Source organism: Cuculus canorus, chromosome 1, assembly GCF_017976375.1.
Source record: "Cuculus canorus isolate bCucCan1 chromosome 1, bCucCan1.pri, whole genome shotgun sequence".
In the NCBI taxonomy this organism is placed as follows: Eukaryota; Metazoa; Chordata; class Aves; order Cuculiformes; family Cuculidae; genus Cuculus; species Cuculus canorus.
Window position 1 is genome coordinate 158,778,496 of NC_071401.1, and position 15,180 is coordinate 158,793,675.

The 15,180-nt window shown below is 35.9% G+C and overlaps 1 protein-coding gene across 2 annotated transcripts in view; it reads left to right on the forward strand.

Moving 5' to 3' along the window:
* CNOT2 (CCR4-NOT transcription complex subunit 2) overlaps window positions 1-15,180 on the forward strand; it is an 87,183-nt gene that overhangs the window by 30,976 nt on the left and 41,027 nt on the right. Inside the window, exon 2 of one of the 2 annotated variants that reach the window (XM_054071388.1) lies at window positions 818-890. The exons of the other annotated variant lie outside the window; for it this stretch is intronic. The gene's annotated coding sequence lies outside the window, so the exon portion shown is untranslated. The remainder of the gene's footprint in view (window positions 1-817; window positions 891-15,180) is intronic. 2 annotated transcript variants of the gene reach the window in all.

Consider the following 15,180-nt stretch of genomic DNA (forward strand, 5'->3'; position numbering starts at 1 on the left):
CATTATTTCTGCAGTGAACCAGAATTTCGGTTGGGAATGGATTTTGTTTCCTTCCTTCCTTCTCCTTTGGATTTGGAAACACTGATTCTGTGCTTCCAGCTTCTGGTTTTGTTTTTCCAGCCATTTCTGAAAGCTAGTTGGTCATGAATTTGAGCTTGTTCCCCTGCTGTCCCTAGGGTAGTCGAGAAACATTTCTCTCTTTCTTGTAAGGAGGCAAAATTCCCTTTAAAGGTGTACAATAGAAAGAGCCAGCCTCTATTCAAGTTTTATTGAGTATGTCTAAACCACAGAGAATAAAATACACACAGTTAAAAATAATTTGGAGGCCATTTTTGATTTCTTATGTGGTTTTCTTATGAGACTAATTCTGTATTATTTTTAGAAGGACTTGTCTTTACAGGATCAAGGCATCTGTGCCTCTCTGTTTGGGCAAAGGATCTGTAGATACATTAGATGTCTTTCAGTTAATGTTGTGAACTCCTTTCTTTTTTCGGATTGGGGGAAGGGGGAAGCTTACTATTGATTTGTCTTTTTTTAAAGTCTCAAATAGTATTAATTTTGGTTTTAAAATGGAGTTTTGACAGTTAATGACACCTGCTTTAGTTTGTGTGGGATTATTGCTTTTTATTATATTTGCTTTTTACTTTTGAACTTCTTGGAATCTTTATATTTTAAGTTTATTTTTTATTATTTTCGGTATACAAAATGTTTTGAAATGGATTATTTTTTCTGTTTATGGAACAGTAAGAATTGTAAGAAGTTTGGGAGATAACTGTGTTTTTACTAATAATGTTTTATTAATCTACTTCATTTACAGGAGTTGGTCATCGCTCAAAAGTTGCTTACCTCAGCAGAGACAAAAAATTAATGGGCAAAAGTACAGTGTCTAGGTAGGTAGCTATTTTCAGTGCACTTAGGGTTCTTCAAGGCGAGCCTCATTCTTAAGGGAGTGGGGAAGCTATAAAAACATAAGATTTTGCTCTTTAAAATATTCAGACAGTAGATTGAACAATGAGGTGTTGAAGGAGGTGTCTTTGAAGTGTATTAATGCACTCCCTACTTTTAGGAGATTTTAATAAAAAGTGCCTTGGGATGATGCATGTGTGTATTTGTGTGTTAGAGAGAAATTGAAACAAGTATGTTTACTTTTATATGTGCTTTCGAAAAAAAATTACAAATATTTTTCTTTAAGATTTGTACACAAAGTATTCTTTCTGATAGTTTTCCCAAATTTGAACATAACTAAGGTAAGTTATAAAGCGGTTGGGCTCAGACATCTTTATTTTGTTGAGCGTTGGTAGTTTACTGCGTTCAGTGCATTGAAATGTAGTGCACTAGTTGTTGCACTTCACTTTTATAGTATTCTGTAATCATAACAAAAGTTAGTCAAGGTTCCATGGTTATAACTTTGCGGTAGTAGTATTGTACAGTGAGTGGGTGAGTTCTGCATTTTGGCTTCTGAATAACAATTAAATTCTATTTATCCCCTTAGAAAAAGAAAGAAAATAAATTCTTGATTAAAATTTTTGTAGTGATGTGGTCTGCTCTGCAAATAAACGTTCTTTGGAATCCTTAGTGTTCCTTCAGCTCAAATGGCAAAGGCTAAAAAAAAAAAATCCCTGGAAACAACTTGGTTTTGTTTAAACAGAAATGTATGTTGTTAATAACTGTATAGTCTATTTCAGGATAGAATTGCATTTAATTCAGTAAAATCGTCTTTGAAGATGGAAGGTTTAATTTACATCACTGAGGTAAAAATTCAGTGGCCTCATTTTTTATTGCGAGTCTCAAACTATGGTACTGTGTAGTGCGGCCAGTTTTTATATTTATGGCCTAAAAGCAGAGTAGGAAGGAGGTGACATTTCTACATGGGGATTTACGCCACTCTAGAAGTAAAATTTGTTAAATTCCAGTGAGTTAGGAAGGAATTTCAGCAGACTGCATGCTCTGGGTTAATTACAGCCTACAAATGATTGGGGGCGGGGCAGAAAAAAAAGCCTGTGTGATAAGAAGGCATGAAGTTAAAAATATACGAGTTAACTTTGGGGCTCTGCCAAATAGCATGTTAAAGTAGCACAGAGACATTCCCAGGAACATGTCATGACATGCTTAAGATGCATTAAAATAAGATGAGCAGAAGAGTCAGTAAACCTCAAGAAGAGCTTGCTTTTGTGATTGCCCTGTTTTACATTTTGGCAATATGTGTTTGAATTTAACGATACACTGCGGAAAGTCCCAGAAGTAATTCTGAGGAGTTTTTGCTTTCATTTGTCGTGTATTGTTTGTTATGCTCATTTGGCCTTCAGTTTGAGGATTTAAATGTAAATATGAACTTTTCTTCTGTGTGCTCCTAACTCTTGTCCCAGAACCCCAGATGGGTTGGTGAAAAAAGTTATGCTTGGCACAGACTGGTTTCTTGTTCCTCAGAATATCATTGTGCTGCTTTTGCTTCCAAGGCGGTCTCCAGGCTGTTTTGGCTTTCCTAGAGCAAAGCTGGGTGAGTTGTTTACCGTTGGAGAGCGTGCCTTTACATTAGTAGTTTCTGAGAGTGATTTTTTTGTGGCAAAAGATATTTCTCTTTAGTCTCCCATGTAATAATGCTTGAAGGAAGCTGAGATCTGAGCAGCCTGTAGTGTGGAATTACAGCTGCCTACACAGGAAAAGGCTGAGGTTAGAGAGTGAACTTTAAAAGTGTACCTACCAATGGAGCATGCAGACTGGTAACTGGGAGTCTGAGAAGTTGCAGTTCCAGATATCCTTGGTGTCAGGAAGACAAAAGCTGTCCTGATTTAATTGCTGTGATAAGGAAGGCAGGTTCTTGTTTATGAATTTATCTGTTCTCAACCAGGCAGTAGGGTTGCTTCGTAAAGCCAGAAATCCTTGACAAAGATGTAGACACCGGGGTATGGGGAGTAAGAACTGGGTGCTGCTGGGCATGTGATTCAGGAGTGGCAGTGCAGCCCTGCTTATTTAAATCTGGGCTAGATCTGGTACTTCATGAAGTAGTACCAGACAGACCTGTTTTGAAATACTGGATTCACAGATGAAAAGTCATTCATTTATTGAGCGTAATCTTCAGCTCTGTTCTTTTTGAAGTATTAAAATGGGTTTGCCTTTAAAAGAAACTTGCTTTGGTTGTGCACTCTTCTCTCTCTGTTGTTTGTCTTTTCTTTCTAGCACTCTTGTTAACAAGAAATTTTACAGAAACTTCTCACAGAAGACTATACCTAGTGTATGTTTTGGTTTCCTTAAATGTAGGTATTTTAGAGTGGAACTTAGACGAGACGGATGCATTTGTGAGAGTGTTTTCAGATGTGGATTTTTGTTTATATTAAATCCTTGAGAACAGATTTGTTGCTTTAAGCAAGAATGAAGTAATTCTATTTCGAAGACTGATTTAGAGGGTATGTCAGTCCTTATGAACATATTGGGGGGCAGGAACAAACTGTAAACTTCTACTGTAACATAGAGTGCAAGACATACTGTAACATAAAGTGTAAAGAAAGTCAGTAGTCTTTAGGGAAAGAAACTGAAAAGGCATTGAAGGGAACACTGTGCATGCTCTGTGCATGACGAGGAGAAATTAGGAAGCATCAATACAGAGCAAATGATCAGATAAGAAATGCTGCAAGTCAGTAAGTTCCAAAAGGGACTCCTATCTTTCTCCCTATTAAGCGAACACCTAATTTTTCTTCCTTAGAAATTTGATAGATCGCTATAAACAAATGAGATTTGTAATAAATTTTCCTGTGAAAATCAGAATTGAGATTAGAAAGCAAGCTGTTAAACTGGAAAACAATAATAAAAGGTGAAAAATAGAACTGACCAAGAAGGCACTTTCTACCCAGAAAGTAAAAAATTTCATTTTGATCTTCTGTGAATTACTTGGGACTATAGACTTGACAGGAAGCCCAGAAAAATGAATACAATGAGGATGCAGAATACTTTCAAAGTTCACAGAGCCATAATATATGAAAAATCTTTGTAGAATTACTTTGTTCCAAAATAACTTGAAAAGTAGAATCTCTTAAGTTCTTTTAAAGTTTGTCTTTCAAAAGAAAATTTACAGTTCCTCAGTTTTATCTGTGTGGCTATGGCTATGCATGCCCAAACCAGCTATCTAAGCATTTAATCTAAATATAGCAAGTATATCTTTAGTAAAAAAAAAAAAAAATAAAATCTTAGAGAACCTTTTCCTTTAGCAGTATTTTCTCGCAGCACACACTTATTATCCGAGGGACTAATTAACTGACATTGGTCAACATTTTCTTTTTCCAAGTGAAATTTTAGAGTGGGCATTAGTTCGGTATTGAGAAGCACAAAGGAAACCTCCTTAATTATGAAGGTGGTTAAGATCTTTTGGAATCCATGACTTTATAGGGTTTTGTTGTCATTCTTTCCCAATGGTAATGCAGTTGAGCAGATAAAGGAAAATAGCACAGGCAGGAGCCATGTGGCGGTTTTGCACCTTGTGGAGTGTAAGGTGGAGTCGTTGATACTATTGCCACCTTGCTATCCCAGGGTAGTTGTATCTGCTGTAGGGATGGTTGGATGGGGTATATAGCAAATACTGTGCGGATTTTAGTATAGCCTGCCAGGAGTAACAATACTCATATTCTGCAAATAGTCAGCAGCCTCTGGAGAAGTGGTATGATGGAAAAACTTAGGATGGCAGCTGTAATGGCCACCCTAGTTCAATCCCTAGTGTGTGATCAGTTGCATGTTGTTTTGTACTTAGTTTATAGTGGTTTCCATAGTACAAAGATACTTCTTTTCAGTAAATTTGGATGACAGGGTGCTTGCATTTCTTCATTCCCTGGTATCTTGATCTTCAGGTACAGTTTCTCAGCTGTTGAGGTACTGTAATTAGGGCTGTGACTGTTACTGTGCCTCTGTGGTGTGGTGTAACCATGGCTGTCACCGTGTAGCAAAGCTGCACTGGTGGAGCAGACTGGCTGAAAAGCGGCCAGCCAAGAGCAACACTGTGGCAGTAGGCTTTGTTGCTGTGAAGTCTTATGCCTTGTGAAAATCCTGCTCAGTGATGATTCACACTGTAGTGAATCTTTAATTGAAAAAAAATTAAAAAAAAAAAAATCTTCCTTTACAGCCCTTTAAGAACTGTACAGTGTGTGTGTGGAATGCTTCTCTCTGTCACTTCAAAAGCCAGAACCCTTGCTTACAGTCAGTTTTTTTGTAACTGTACCTTCAGTGAAACATGGTTGAGTTTGTATTCTGTCCTCATAACTGACTTGCAGTCACTTATAAATTGATTTTAGAGTATCCTAGACAAGGCTCCTGTTATTAAAGAACACTTGTGAGGTTGCTTTCTATCAACCGTATATTGTTTTTTCCTTGTTCTGCTTTCAAAGTTTTCACCAGATATTTAGTTTATTGAGTGATGTACGGCTTTCTTTGCAGCTGCTTAACAAAATATTGCTCAGTATTTCAGAAGCAGTGAGTGCTAATGGATCTTCCTTTCCAAGAATGTCTAGTTTTGCAGGCAAATGGTTTGTCTGCAACAGAATTTGCTTGATAACAGTTCAGATTCCTAAAAAATCATCTGTTTGTGACTGTATTTTTTTATGCATTTCACTTAGCTGTGGGTGACCCAGCAATCTTGTCAAGATATTTTTTTTTTTGTTGTTAATAAGCAGAAGGCTTTTCATGTATGATATAGATCATGTCACTATAAGGAAAATACAGTTTTGGCTGTTTTATTCTTACTTGTATACATTATTGCTGTTTCTAAACTAGCTCATGAAGATGTGGGCAGACTCTGGGCAGAACTAGAAAAAATATACTTTTTTGTGCGTGGCTGTGTTTTGGAAGTTATGAATTGTGCACAGTGCTGCTCTATGGGCTGTTTATGTATGCTGCCTCCAGGAGCATTTTCCTTTGTAACAATAACCATTTTGATAACTTCTCGTTTAGGAAGAGGGGAGGAGTAAAAGAGAGTGTTAAAGAATACATGTATTCAACACTGCAGTAAAAAAGCTTGTGACCACAGAGATTTAGAAATCATTAAAAACTATAACAGTGATGAAGGAGATCAAACACAAAGAATGCCTCAACATTTGTAAATGCTTCTGCCATTTGTACTTTTTGAAAGCTAATTATTATACACTTCCTGTCACTGAAGGAGAACTGTGCTATGTGGGTGAAGTTTTAATTTAAGAATAGTTACAAATTTATGTAACATGTTACTGCTTCCAGTTGTCCAAAATATAAGTTCATCATGAAACTTACCACCTTTTGTATTCTCACCAGCCTGATGCTCAGAGGAGGACATACATATGCTTTTAAAGTATTCATTTGGATTTTGAGTGCAAATCTGATTTTAAAAAAATTATTAAATATATAGCTAATTACAGTTCTCTGAAATTTATTTTACATTTTGTAAATGCAGTAAAGAATTTGGTCTTTCTCTGTCTTTCTTGAACAAGATTTAATGCTGGAGTGACGTATCTTTTTAAAAGCAAAACTTTTAAGAGAGAGATCCACTTCAAGATTGTGCAGAGTGGGAGAGGGCAAGGGGGGGGGATTGTATCACTCGAGAAACAAGAACTTCTTCCAGGACTTGGCTGACCCTGAGAAGGCTTGAAAGAATTTGGCATCAGATTATGGTGCAATGGTTTAAATCTTTATATTTTCCCCATCTGCAATACTGGTAAAATGGATTGAGATTACAATTGATTTGAGTGTTCTACTGTTGCAACTCTACATGCAAGCGGAGTAATGGTGCTGGTGAGGATAACTTTTGAATCTTATGAAACCAGCTGTAGGAAAAGAAAAACTTGACAATTGAGGTCTTGCATTTGCAAGCACTTTACCAAATACAGAACCTTCATTGTTAGCAAGACTGTATACCTTAGCTGAAGGTTGAGTAGTCCCCTTTTCAGGAAAAAACTTCTTATTTTTAAATGAGGACAGAATAATGGGAAGCAATGCCTCGTTGCTTGTTTCAGTAGGCTGTTGAGGCACTAAACATTGCCTTCCTGTCTTGGAGCTCTAAATAAATCTGACTGTTTTCGGAGAAGCTATGAGGAAGGTATGAGATGGAGGGGACCAACTCATGTCTGAGACTTGGGCCAGGTCTTAGCAACATTTGCAGTCTGAGCTTACACTGCCAATTTGAGGTAGTTCTGTTTTAAAATGTTGTGGCATAAAGTCTATTGCTTCAAAAGGGAATTACTTTAAAATGAAAAATGACATCTTATTTCAGTTTCTGATATTTGAACAAAGTTTTACAATATGGGAGTCTGACTTAAGTCCACCTGCTTAAAAGAAAGAGTGTATAGCTAGATTAAGTCATTTTTTGACAGCCTTAATGGAGAACAGAATGATTGAAGAGATTTAAATTAAACATATGGAAGATTATTACAGTGGAAAGGCGTGATAGGTACATTTACTGCTTGCTTTATTTTACTTGGTGAGTGTATTTGTGATAGCATGGTAGAGATCTCGGAGTCTGTAATGTATCTTTTTCAGTGTGGAATAGTATTTAACTCTCAAAATTCTTTACTAACATCAATTAATGCTTAAATAATAAAAAGTCAATGAAGAATTGAAGTCTAGCAATTTAAAGTATTGAAATAATTTTAGTATTTCATTATCTTTAAAGTAAATCCAGTAATATATATTTTTTTTAAGACTGATTGTGTCCTTGTTGTTGAGATATGATTTAAAAACATCAAAGTTGTTTTGTCATACTTTATTTTATAGCTCAACTCGATACAGTTGTAATTACAACATAGCCTGGCTGTGTATTTAGAAGGTTACAAAAAACAGGCCCTGGAATATTTGGAGAAACCCGCTTCTTAAAGTGTCTTCAGGCTTTAATTTTAAAAAATAATAAATAAATAGCCAAAGGATAGAAGTCTTTAATTTTAACTTTACGTTTTCTTGTTTGCCTTGAAGAGTCACAGATGCTCTTCAGTATATTTTAGGAGGGTGCACTAAATTGCAATGCATGAATTTAACTTGAGCCTGTGCTCTTGGGAAGTGTTTCTGCTTTTGCAGAACGTACCTTTTTGTCTGGAGAAGGAGAGTCACTGAGAAGCAAGTATGCTGCCAGGAAGTTGTGGCAGCTTGTAAATTTTTCTTTCTCTTTAATGATTCAATATATTAAACATTCTTAATGTTTTGAATTTTCCAGTTGTATTTTAGGTAAGATGTTTGATGTACCATGTGTGCAGAATGAACTTTTTAGCCAGAGTCTTCTCAGCTATTTCTGCTTTTAGAATACCTCTGAAAAAAAAAAAAAAAAAAAAGAAATGCAAACCAAAAGGAACTCTGTGTTTCTTAAAATTCAACTTAAAAATAGAATTCAACGTAAAAATAGTGTTATTACCTCTTTCTTGAGGATGCTTCAGACAAATGGTCAGCAGCTTGCATTAAGTACTGTATGTGTGAATGTACTGTTAGATAAATCTTTAAAAATTAGTTGTGCTCTTTTTCAGTTGTCCTTTTATAGATCCCTAAACAAACAAAAAACCCTCCTACAACAACATACTTCCCCTACCCCCAGCAAAAGATAGAATAGGAATGGGTCTAATACTGATTTTCTAAGTGTTAACAAACTCCATCCAACTAATGAAAGAAAAAAAAAATAATTCCTGTTACTATTCCATTAATCAGGATCTACATCTGACTGTATAGTGCTTAACTGCAGGAAATTCTTGGAAACCAGGACTTATTTAAAATACAGTGTTTTAGATTAACCACACATCAAAGTTTTGGCTGTGTCCGGGAAGGGCTAAGTAGTCAGTGCTGCTCTCTTACAAACTTAGTTGAATTGGTTCTTATACAGAAAACAAACAAGAAAACACACCACAACCACCCCCATCCTCCAAATCCAAGAATATAACTTCAGTATTCCTGGAAAGAGAGAGAGAGATGAGCCTGATCCAAATGAATGGAAATGTCTTAGCTGGAGTGATGGTTGTTACCCTTCTTTTAGCTGAAGCTGCGGCCAGATGAAGAAATCTGGCCTCCTGGCTGAGTCTCAGCTGAAAGCAAAGAAAAAGTCAAGGGAGTTCTATTGTTTAACTTTTAATCTTCTATTGTGGGAGAAGAATAAAAGAGATTTTATGTGATAAACACATCTTAGTTCTGAGATCATGAACCAAATCTTAATTACTTCAAAGTTTGGGGATTTTTTTCCTCTCCATTTATAAACTTTATCTCCCTGTCTGATATGTAGTGCAGAATTTTTTAAGTGGTAAATGAACAAACAGAAAATAGCATCCAGTGAACAGATACAGACTACAGTTATTGCAACACACGTAATTTAATACAGTTTAATGTTTTACAGAAGTACAGATCTAGAAAGCTTATCAATGGGCATTTTTGGCTTCAACTGTATTGTGTATGTAGGAGCTGTTAAGAAGTATTTCTTGAAGAGTATGTAAGGTTATGACTCCACAGAGAAAGCTGGAGGACACTTAGCAGATGAAACTCTCATCAGCTTGGCTTAAATGCGACCACATCAAGATTAAGAGAAATGGAAAAAAACTCTTCCAGTGATAGAACGTGCACACGGTCGTCTTACTTGCTTACTGACAGGCATATCAATGCCATCCTCCTAACTCTGCTTGAGAGTCGCTTCTCAGCTGTGCTGTCGGCAGCAAGTCTTCCTTTGCCTGTGAGGCCCAGCTGACCTTCATTTTTCTGACTTATCCACTTCCACCCCCAAGCTATCTCTTCCTGCCCTGCCAGTAAAGTTGCTGCTCGCAGTCCTCAATTTTGTGGCCCCTGGAAGGATACAGCCTCCCTAAGACCTTTGGGAATATTGTTTTCTCTTTCCCCACCATCAGTTTTCCTTGTAAAACTTTCTGATTTGGTAAACGCAAGAAATTCAGTGAAGATTTTGAAGCAGTGGGACACAGTTTACATGTGAATTAAAAGGCTTTAAATTGTACAGAATGAGTTAGATGGTTGGCTGTCAGTACACAAGCTGTTGGTTTAGTGTGCCACTCTTATTTAAAGGCTTTCTTAACTATATCTTACCATCTAGGATGTTTAAATAAATACATATTTTTTTCTGTTAAGTATAATGTCACACTCAGCTGGTGTGTAACTAAGCATGTAGGTAGTATAAAAAGAGGGAGTGTAGTGAAGCTTACAGATTAATTTGTAGAATAACACGATTGTCTGTGTGAAGCACCAAAAAGTAGGCCCTTTGTTTGCAGTGGTGTTGGCAATCAAATACATATCTGTCCTCCACATCGGCAAAATGGCTTTTCTTGCTTTCAGTGAGCAGTAGCAGGGAGTTGGCACACGGAACAGTTAAGGACTCTTTACTGGAAGAAGTATCAACTCTTAACATACTAGTTACAATGGGCATAATTCAGAAAAATGGTTACCACTGTATATCAGTGTAAAATAAGGTTTTTATGTTACTTGGGCAAGAGTTCTCTTTTGTTTTTATACCTTCTTAGGGGACTCATCAACATAAAAGGTTTCTGAGATTCTCCTCATTAATGAAACCTTTATATAATTTCTGTAATACTGGAAGCAATTATCTCTGGCTTACAAGTGGGACCTTAGTAAAAGTGGTTGGATATCTTTGTCTAGATTAGCACCTGGTTTGTTTTCCAGGTTAAGCTCTGTTGGTCCCTGTGTGCATCATCTGAGTTGTCTGTTCTTTGTGAAGAAAGGTATTGAGTGGCTGGGAGTGATATCTGGCATCAAAGGTAGCAAAGTATGTCACGTTGATATTGAAGCTGTAATACTTGGTAGAGGAGGACTCGTATAGCACAGCAGATCTCTTGATTGTGAAGCTGAAGTCTGATAAATAATTTAAAAATTATTTTAAAAAAACAGCAACAAACCACCACAAAGCAACGCAAAAGACAAGCCCAGAAGAAATTCAAGAAGATTAACTTGGTGAATAAGAAGATAACTTATTCTAATTTGTTATGAAAGTATAATTTCTGAAATACAGCAAAATACTGAAAAGTGCTAATGCAGTCTATGTGGCAAGCTGCAGTGTTGTTGAATTGCAAAATCAGTTTTATGAATTAGAACTGCAGGTAGGTTTCAATTAGTGCATTTCTGAATTACCTAGTGGGATGAGTCAAAGGTTACCAGACAAAAGGTAGGAAGTTGTCATTCTGATACCTTCCAATGGCAATTTTTTTTCTGCTTGGGATGCAAAATAATCACAGAATAAAATTCTGAGGAGCCAGAAGTACTTCGATATCAACCAGTTTATTATGAATTTTTATTTAAGGAAATTTCATTATCTTTTCAGAATGGAATTTTCTTTTTTGCTTGTTTAGCTACAAACTTGTCGGTGGAATTTCTCCTTGTTTAGACTGACCCATTTCCATGTTAACCAAATACTAGTTTTCATAGACAGGTTTACTGTAACAGTTACTAGAAATGCAAGTTTGGCAATCTGTTATTTTGTGTACTTATTTGCTTGTTTGTTTTTATTCTCTTTTCCCATGACAACATAGGTACTTCAGAAGCTTGTTTGCTTTCTGAACTTAATCTGACTTTTTAGTGTAACTTCTTTTCTTTGATGGTATTCCCAAAAGACGATCATAAATAAATGTGATGCACAGATAGTGTAAATATAGCTGATAGTTGTCTTGATGGATCATCAATTGAGAACATGCTTTAAAAGTTACTTTTTGTTTACAAATTGAACAACCTTTAAAAAAAAAATATTATGGCCGAGGAGTGTCTTAAGTGGGTAACAGGAATGTGCCAGTGCATCATTTATTTTCAAGTTTCTTGCTGTTGTTCACTGCATGCATACTTAAAATAGTATTGAATTTAAAAGAAAGAGCCAACATTTTGCCTGCTGAAGCTACTGGCAAGATTGTCGTAATTTCTTTCTAAAATGCAATCATCTTTCATGGTGAAATGTTAGAGTTGAAAGGCATTGCACAGCAAAACATATCATGTTTTACAATAGTGAGTCAGAAATGCTGTGTTCAATTAAATTAAACGTACAACCACTCTTAGTCTTGAATGGATTGTAAGTACTACAAATGACTGGAAGTATCAAGAAAAGAGGAAGTGAGTAATTATCTTCCTATTCTGGGTAGGTTCTTGAAGGTGATGTATTGCTTTGGGATTTTTTCTTATTGAGTAAATAGTCTTATCGATATTATATTGGAGAAGTAATACTTGTTCCTGGTCAACAAAATTCTTAAACCGTGTCTTTGACAGATAGTCCAGCTGTGTGTGTTATAGTATGTGTGTGGGTATGCATACGTGTGTGGTTAGTCAGGACTTGTGACTTCATTGTCTACTAAGGACATGCTCCTGCTTCTTCTGAGGTCACATCACTAGATAAAGTGAAATGCGTCTAGCTACTTTTTGGTTTGTCCCCACAGCTGCTCTGGTTGGAGTGCTAGTTCGTTTGCTCTTCTGGTCACTTTTGCAGATCCTTTGCTGCCTTTCTTATCTTTGAAATGTCTTGTGTGTGTTTGGATTCTGCTGAATGGCGTGTCTGAAGATCATTTCCTGAGTGAGTACATCTCATTGATCAGACCTTTAAAAGGCATCCACACAGCTTAGTGCAAAGTCATATCACTAACCACTCTTGGTTTCTCACATCTTCCAAATCTTGTGCCTGTAATTATTAAAGTAGAGCCTGCGTGAATCTGCCTCAGGATGGGCATGGTGTCAACCTTATGTTATGAAACCAAATGGAGCTTCTTATAATCTCAATTTCCAGGTTTAGCTTTAGTAATTTTAATGTTGGCTTATTTTTATTTTGGTGTAGGATAGTTTTCCTTGTTCCTCCTGTGATGTTTTATTTCAAGAGTGTTTTAAAATGTTCATTTCATAATAGTTAAGGATGGTTAAAGGTTTAAAACAGTTAGTGTGTAGATCTTAGGAGAATTTCTGTGGCTTTTCTGTGGCTGCACTTACCTGACATAGTTTGCATGTAGCAGAGATACACAGTTTTAATGTAGTTTTTGAAAGCATTGTTATGTATATTATTATTTATATTTTATTATATACACTTTACCTTGTAGATGGCTATTCTTGAGAATATGAGTGGAGTACAGTCTAAAATCATAACTATATGTTTTCTTTCCTTCATGTTCAATATTGTTGTAAGGAATTCTGTGTAGAAGATACTGTGCATCTCATCTGTTGTATTACGTCATTTTTGAAAGAAAAAAATATGCAGTGTTTTAAGGATACTGGTTGTATCTTGAGCTACTTTGAGACTTGACCTAAGGAAGTCTGTAAATGGAATAGTTGCTTTATGGCTGCTACTTTCTGCAGTGCTCTGCAAGTTTGGTAAATAATTCATGAACCGTATGACAAGTACTGTGGGATTATTCTAAAAGCTGTCCAACCTTCAAGGTTTTTGGCGGATTTGTGCCTCTTATATTGTGGTGGTCTTCATTTCAGTCCTCCAAATTTCTGAGACTTAAAGTACTAACATAAATTAAAAGAGTATAAAGCAAGTTGTTAAAGATGAACAAAACACTTATTTTACTGTTGTATTCTTGCAGTGAGTCCAAATCTATACCAGTATTAAGCTCATCAAGGAAAAAGACCTTTTAGCAAAAAAGTTGTATAGTGAAATATTCTATTTTCCATGATAACGAACTGTTGATACTATAAAGTTGTTTGAAGGGCTGCTGTAGTGTGAGCATATAGTATACTGTAGGAGGTTATCGGTCAGCTTGGAGAAACGGAGTGGCTGCGGTTGTGAAATATAATGAGGGAATAAAGGATCTCAGCCTCTCTGTTTGTTTTGGTTTTCATCCTGAAAATAAAATGTATCTGTTTCTACCAGCGTGTATTTCATGGTATTTTAACACATTCCTAAACAGTTGGGATTTGAGAGATCTTTTGCATCTATCAAGCTGGTAGTATATATTCTAATGTGCAACAGTTCTAGTTTGGGCCAAATAGGAATTATCTTTAACACAGAGAAACAGGATCGTAAACAGTAGCAGTTTTTACTATAAGTTGAATTTATGCTTTTACCAACTGATGGAATTCCAAATTCTGTATTTTGATTTAAATTGCAGGCTGATTTGGTGGTTACCAGCATGTGACTTTTGATGGATGCTTATTTTTTGAGACACTTAACTACATGCTGAAAGACTCACTAAGGATCACTTTTATATATGCTTTGGATATGGAAACTTGTTACCTTATGTGGAAACATTGATTTTTAACAGAAGAGAGAAATAGAGTAAATTATTACTTTTGCTTAGTAACACCTAAACAGCAACATCAGAAAGCCTTATGTAGATGGATGATGGAAGCTCTGTAACATCAGATTGAGATTACAATTTCTGATTGCTCTCGTAATGACAGTGTGCTTGTTGACAAATGACCATAGTCATTGGAGGAGAAGGAAAGGGAAGGTGCTGCTGTAATTCCTGAAGTGTTTTCTTTTCTTGAACTTGTTTTACTCTATACAGTTTTCTGCTCTCATAAAGAAGGTGAGTTTAATCAATTGTAATGCCATGACTGATTTTTCTGCTCCATGCCAAATTAAAAATATTCACCTCCAGTGAGACTTTGTAGTACCCTCTTAGTTTAGAGTTGGCTGTGTTAATGTCATGAGTGAGCTCTCCTTGGGCACTACCTGTCATAGTACTGCAAAACAGAAACATAATTAGTTTTTATATTTCAGTACTATAATTTGCTTCAGGCTGTTAAACTAATTTAATAGGCAATCATAGCATCACTGTATAAGTGATTATAGGGATCTTTTTGCAGCTTAAGACATCAAGATTTAAAATGATTTTTCCTTACAAAATCTGTGTCAATTATGTATGTTCAGTTTTAGCTAACAAACAAGGGTTTGAGTGCTGAAGTACGCTATACTGCGGTGTTTCTCGCAACGAAAAGGGTTTTTTCTTGAAATCTATTGTTTGGGGTTTTTTGTTTTGTTTTTAAATAACTATTCTTGATTGTCATGTTATATACTCAGCTGAAAGTTAAAAGTCAGTGACGGCAGCAAATAACTTATTAGATGCTTCAATTCTTAACATTTGTATGGTGCTTTTAGTTCCCTTATAGTGGTGGTTGTTAAGAAATCGTCTACAGAAGAATTTAAAGGTTTTGTCAGGCCTGTGACTGCATTTGGCTTGGTTAATATTAACTTGAAGTTGTGGGCAGATCTAATTTTTAAACATGATGTGCTTGTGCTTTGAAAGAAGTGCTTATGTTTGTCTGGTTAGAATT